At 42.2% G+C, this 6,792-nt stretch overlaps 1 pseudogene; it reads right to left on the bottom strand.

Moving 5' to 3' along the window:
• Nucleotides 1-2,969: 2,969 nt before the first annotated feature.
• LOC136637991 (5S ribosomal RNA) lies at nt 2,970-3,089 on the bottom strand (annotated as a pseudogene).
• Between the last annotated feature and the right edge of the window lie 3,703 nt (nt 3,090-6,792).

The raw sequence follows: 6,792 nt of genomic DNA, 5'->3' as shown, positions 1-6,792 counted from the left end.
TTAGTACTTGGATGGGAGACCGCCTGGGAATACTGGGTGCTGTAGGCTTATACCATCGTCTTTCGAGATTGAAGGTTGCCAACCACCACCACCAGGACCAAGGGATGGGGGTTGCGAGCTTTCATGTGCACCAGCCAAAAGAGGTGCGAAGTTAAACAATGCTTTTTGTTTTCTTTTTAGACAATTCTGAGTATCTACAGCTTTGGCATCCACATGCGGTCTGGGCATGGAAGCGCCACAGATTCCAAAGGATGACTGTATACTCAAAATTAGCTTGAAAATTCCTGACATCCAGAAGATTCTGTCTCTTTAAAATTTACAAGAAGCAGGTTGGGACAGAGGGAACAGCAGCTTCATTCATCCCAGGGCATTAAGTGGCATGGCAGACAGAATTGAGGGCACTACTTAAACTGCTGAGGTTTTTGTTTGGTTTGATAACTGTGTACAGTTGAATTTGCACACATCAGGTGTGCCTAAGACAAGGACAACTGTACTACAAAGACAACATAAGCCTCAGTGATCTCTCATTTAACAGAAGCCAGAATGGAACCAGCATTGCCCATGGAATTTCTCATTGTTTGGGAAAGTGGGGAGCATGTGCCACAGTGTCAGCAAGGGTGTCTACAGTTACAACCTACAAATAAAGCTGCACCCCATTTCACCTCTCATCACTAGAAAATGGTACATAGCAGAAAGACATTTCAAGTTATTTTCACTTTTTCCTAAAACACATGCATTTAAAGTGTATGCAGTAAACTAAGTATAAACTAAGGTGGCAATCATATATATATATATATATATATATATATATATATATATATATATATATATATATATATATATATATATATTGAAAATTTAGCGTCTTGCTTTATGAGAAAATAAGTCATTTCACATTTTCTTTATTTTTCCAGTTCCACTATTTTGTCTAGCAATATATAATCAAGCCAGGCATGGCCATGCATGTTATTATGCTCTTGGAAAAACTATGGCTACTTGAGTGTGATCCCTTTTCTTCCCAAGTTCAAATTGCACCTGGTGAAAGATGCTTTTTCCTGATTTAAAGGCTGTGTATCTCCAAAAGCGGCTTTAAAAAAGGACTCTTTCGGGGAACCAAAGCTGATGCTGCTTTTCAAATCAAAAAAGACAGTATGACCTTCACAGGATATGGCTCTTTGCCAGGCATTTGTAATACTTTTGAAGCAACATAATGTTGAGTGCGTGCAGCAGCTAACTTAGTTGTTACTTATTCAGTTTCCCTTCATACTCATGGTCTCACACACGGCCCTTTTTTAAATTAAAAAATTTGAAGACCCAAACTACCCAATGCTTTGTCACATGCCATTTTCCTTTAAATCAATGGTTCCCAAACTTTTTGACATTGGGACCCACATCAAAAGAAGATTCACTTTGCCAACCTCTCAAGGTGCTGTGATTGGGCAGGGTGACCAGACTCCTCTTTTTCCAGGACATGTCCTCTTTTTAAGCCTCACGTCCTGGAAAAGAAGTTAAGCGTCCTCCTTTTCCCTGCAGGCAGTGCATAGCCTTCTTGGAATTAATAAATTATATGTAAGATAATATTATTTATTATTAAATTTAAAACTGTGTTTAAATTAACTTCTTGAAATTAACATACAAGTGTTTTTAGCTTCTATTTTGTCATGTCCCACATTTTTCTTGGATGTCCTACATTTTGGGGTGCCTTGTCCTCTTTTGCAATTATGACATCTGGTCACCTCGTGATTGGGCAGCAGTGCTCCCCCCAAGTAGCAGGTTGTGTAAGCCTTGATGCACAGGGCCTAATCTACCCTGTCAGTTTTGCAAACCACCAAAAATTGAGTCGTGACCCACTGTTGGGCCATGGACCCACAGTTTGTGAACCACTGCTTCAAATCATAAGCAGTGGGGTAACTTGCAGTCCTGAGCAGAAAACCTAAGAAGGGAGGTCTGCATGGCCTTTTCGTTTTCAGCTATTTTTCTGGTTCAAATAGTTCCAGTATCTTTTTTTCCCCAACAGGGGAAAAAACAGATGGGGGGGGCTGATGTTGAGCAGAAAAATGGCAGGAGGGGAAGGATTCCCTTCTCCCAGTGTCCACCGATCCCTAGGTGAAGACTTCAGCTAATGAGGGCTGTCACCTTCATGCCTTATTTCCCAGAAGCATCTGGCAGGCCACCAGAGAAAAAGAATGCTGCTGTACGTAGAAAAAGGATGCTGCTGCTGGACCCGAACAGATTCAGCACTGCTTTTTAAATTCTTGATAGGTTCTGTGGGTTTTGTTTTTTTTTTTAATAAAAGAGGGAAAATACTTGAAACAGATCTTCACATGCAGACTCGACCCAGGCGTTCCAAAACACGCAATATAACATCACAGAATGTTACATCTGGAAGAGCTGTTGGAGGTCATCTAGTTCAACCCCTATAGCAACTGCTGCAGCCTCCCTGACAGGCAGCCATCCAGCCTCTGCTTGAAAATGTCCAACGAGGGAGAAACCCATAACCTCACAGGGCTGACTGTTCCAGTGCTTGACAGTTCTTACAATTAGGAAATTTGCCCTCATGTCTCAACTAAATCGACATTTCTGTAGTCTGAACCCATTGGTTCAACTCCTGCCCTTAGGAACCACTGAAATGAAGTCTTTCCCTTCTTTGGGGTGTCAGACCTTCAGATACTTGAAGATGGCTATCACATCTCCCCTTAATCATCTCCAGGTGAAAAAATACCATTCTTTTAAACCATTCCTCACAGGACAGTTTTGATAGCCATCACTTCTTGGCTGCTTTCTTCTGGACTTGTTCTAGCTTATCAATGTCCTCCTTGAATCATGGTGCCCAAAACTGGATGCAATATTCCAAATGAGATCTGACTAGAACAGAATGAAACTACAGGCATTCCCCCAATATCCATGGATTGAGTATCCATCATTCTCCACATGGTTGGCAACCTTCAGTCTCGAAAGACTATGGTATAAGCCTACAGCACCCGGTATTCCCAGGCGGTCTCCCATCCAAGTACTAACCAGGCCTGACCCTGCTTAGCTTCCGAGATCAGACGAGATCGGGCATGTGCAGGGTAACAGTTGCTCTTGCACCACCACCCCCATGCCCACTGCCTTCCATTCTTTTCATTGACAAGCAGACATGTTTCTTGCTTTTACAGACTCTACAAGAGGAAAACGACAAGCAGGCAGGCAGCCTGCATGCTAGGGGGACACAGAATGTTAAGAGGAAGCAGGAATTGTCCCTGCATGCTAAGGGAACTATGTTCCCTTACCTTGAGAAGGCCTCCATGACTGTCCCACCTCCCACTGCAGGATGCAGCACAAGCCCCATTGGCATGGCTGCATCAGAGCTGGAAAGTTGGACAGAATTAGGTCCTAAGACAATCAAGTGGTGGGGGTAGAAATTCACACAAGAAGGTGTAAAAAAATTACATTTAAACATATGCTGCTGGCTACCTAAGAACAGATGGCTCTGAAGACAGACAACAGGATCCTTGTCTGCCCAAAGCCTTGCTTTAACTCAGGTAAACTCTGACCTGCTCATTTGATGATCTACCCACTCCCATCTTTGCTACAGTACTTAAGAGGCACATCTGGAACAATGGGGATTCTGTGGAAAGGCCAGAGCTGAAGTTAGGTCACATTTACTTCTGGCAGAAAAATTACCTGAACTCTGGAAATACCAATGCATCTTTAAAGAACAGGAGGAGGATTGCTGCTCCTCTTAAGTGTTTGTTTCTTTCCTCCCATGTCACTGAGAAATATAACTCCTGCCATAGATGGGGAAAAATTACTGCATCCATCATGTTGAAGAACTGCAGTTGGTTCCATTAATGCTGAACAAGCCCATATTCCATTTTCTCATAGGGCATCATGGAAAAGTAAAGGAAGCATGATATAGAACTAGATGGAGTATAGAACACTGTTTGTTTTCAGCAAGGCAACTGAAAACAGTCTTTTAAGCATGGTCAACAAGCCTACAATATCCCTAGAAGAGACTTGAATGCCACTTTCAGAGTAGCAGCCTTCCACAGGCAGGAGTCCATAAGGTTCACTCCAATACAGATAAAAGTTATGAATTCATCCGTCTCCCACGTACCCTTTACCTGCACATCAGTTCATGTTAGCCACACAACCAACTCACCATAAGCATTCACATCAAAGGATAAGACTTCTTGTGCAGACCAGGATGCTTCAATGAGCACTTCTTGCTGGCTGTAAGGCAGAAAGGAGAGAAGTAACAACCTATGAGGAAGATTGGCATGGTCATGAAACGTATTTGTCTGAGGGGTGAACTTTAATGGGATCTTGCCTAGATGCCTTGAAGAGGGGATTGGACAAATTTCTGGAGGAAAAGTCCATCACAGGTTACAGGTCATGATAGGTATGTGCAAGCTCCTGGTTTTAGAGGTAGGCTACCTCTGAGTGCCAGATGTAGGGGAGGGCACCAGGATGCAGGTTGTGTCTTGTTGTCTTGTGTGCTTCATGAAGCATTTGGTGGGCCATTGTGAGATACAGGAAACTGAACTAGATGGGTCTTTAGTCTGATCCAGCGGGGCTCTTCTTATGTTTTTCACTAGTGAAATAGCACAGGGTCAATGAGAACTCAATGATTTCTCCGTCTCTAACATACTTTGAAAGGATCACTGTATCTTAACTAGCTAAGGGTATAAGAACCAATGTTCTGGATCAGACCAGATGTCCATCTAGTCCAGCCCCCTGTTTCCAGCAGTAACCAGCCAGATGCCACTGAGCTGATAAGCAGGGTATAAAAGCCACTGTCTCTATGATTGCTGTTCTCAGCACCAACCACTACTTCAGAACCATGCTGCTGGCCATGGCAAACAGCTGTTCACACAGACCTCCATGAATTTCTTTAATTCCGTTTTAAAGCCATCACCATAACCTTGTGATACAGAATTCCAAAAACGATTAAGGGTTTGCAAGAGGCAATCTTTCATGCTTAATTTAGTTTAGGGTTTTTTTTTTAAATTAAAGTTTAGCTTTCAGTATATTTTTGGTTTCATTTTTTTCACCACTGAAATAGCTACAACACTTCTCAAGTTGGCTCACTTCACTCCCAAACAGTGGTTGCTAACCCTCCAGAAGCACTCGTTCATTCACTCACTCACTATCTGCTTGAGAAAACATGAAACTTGCATTTGAGAAGATGGGAAGATAAAGATGTTGAGAATCTCTAATCTGATACTGGGTCCAAAGGACACGTTTATCATGAAAGTGGTCAGCAGTGTAAACACAAGGACCTTTGTTTCTTACTCCATCAATGGACAGCAAATATGGAAGAGCATATTGACCAATTTTTCTCTCCTTCAGGCTGGGAAGCATCAGAATGGAGGCCCAATGGCTAACCTCGCCTCCAACTGGGTAGCATTAGCCAGCCACTAGGGCACAATGGCCAGCCTCTCTCCTTCAGGCAGATCAATATGAAGATGTAATGGCCAACCTCTCTCCTTCAGGCAGGGCAGCCTCAGCATGAGGTCACAATGAACAGCCTCTCTCCTTCAGGCTGGGCAGCATCACCATGAGGTCACAATGGCCAGCCTCTCTCTGTCAGGCAGATCAGTACGAGGGTACAACGGCCAGCCTCTCTCCTTCAGGCATAATCCAAAACTACTAGGGGGAGAAAGAATTAATGACTAACCCTCCTATCCCCAGCAGTGATTTTACTTGGGTTCACTGAATAAAAGATAAAAATCAAACAAGCATAACCTAGTATGAAAGGAATCTGCCAAAATCCTCATTGCTATGAAATGTTATTAAGCTTTCTAATTGACTGTCCCAGAAAATAGCTGTTAGCGTGGTTCTGCAAATGCTCACACAAAATGTTTGCACAAATGTTTAGCATTCCAATAGGAAGATTCTATATTTTCCTCAGGATTGCAAATGCAGAAGAAGTTCTGCAAATTCTTGAGCAGGTTGAACAACTTTGGATTTTGCTTCATTCTGGTACAACACATATTAGATATAAAACAGTCCTTCCATGTACAGTAGATACCTTCCACATCCAAAAGGCAGGTTTTGCTCTAACCCATCTATAGATTCAGAATAGCTGCGCAGGATGTATAAGAAAGTTTTTGTTGTGGAGAATGGAAAGACTGGGCTCTGGTTAGAAAAGGAGACTGGTTGATTCATTTTCCATAATAGCTTACTGAACGTAAATACTCAGTCTTGGCCAAATATTAATCTCAATTTATTGCATTTGGGTAGCCCATCTGCATGATGGAGATGGCAGAGCCAAGCAGAAATCTCATCTGTGCCTTGAAGCAAAAGAAAACAGTGATATTACTCAAGGTGCATTTGTTTATCAGTGGGGGATGGAGGGACAGTCCACAGTTATTTGCTAATAACCCTCTCTATGTGCCTCTAATGGTCTGTGCAGCCTGTGTCTGGAAACTTAGTTTGTTTGACCGGACCAATACTCTCAAGATGAATAAAGCCAAATAATGTAGGAAAATCATCATGGCAGCCAGAAATAATACAAAAGAGCTTTACTCAAGACAGACATAGAAGGTCTTAGAACACAAGTTGTTTTAATAATAGAACTTTGCCGATTTTCTAAGGATCTCCAACTTGGCAACTATTCTGGAGCACCCAGTTGCAGTAAAACAAAGGAAGTACCTTCATTATAATGAGGGCTGATTGTCCAGGAGGAAAAAAAATAGATTTACTGCACAAAAGTATCTTAAAGTACACTTTAGAATAAGCCCATATATTGTACACCACTGAGGGCACACACCTGTCTACGAAAGCATTTTTAAAGAATATTTTTCT

Source organism: Tiliqua scincoides, chromosome 1 (genome assembly GCF_035046505.1).
Source record: "Tiliqua scincoides isolate rTilSci1 chromosome 1, rTilSci1.hap2, whole genome shotgun sequence".
NCBI classification, from domain to species: Eukaryota; Metazoa; Chordata; class Lepidosauria; order Squamata; family Scincidae; genus Tiliqua; species Tiliqua scincoides.
This window is presented reverse-complemented; position numbering and strand designations above follow the sequence as displayed.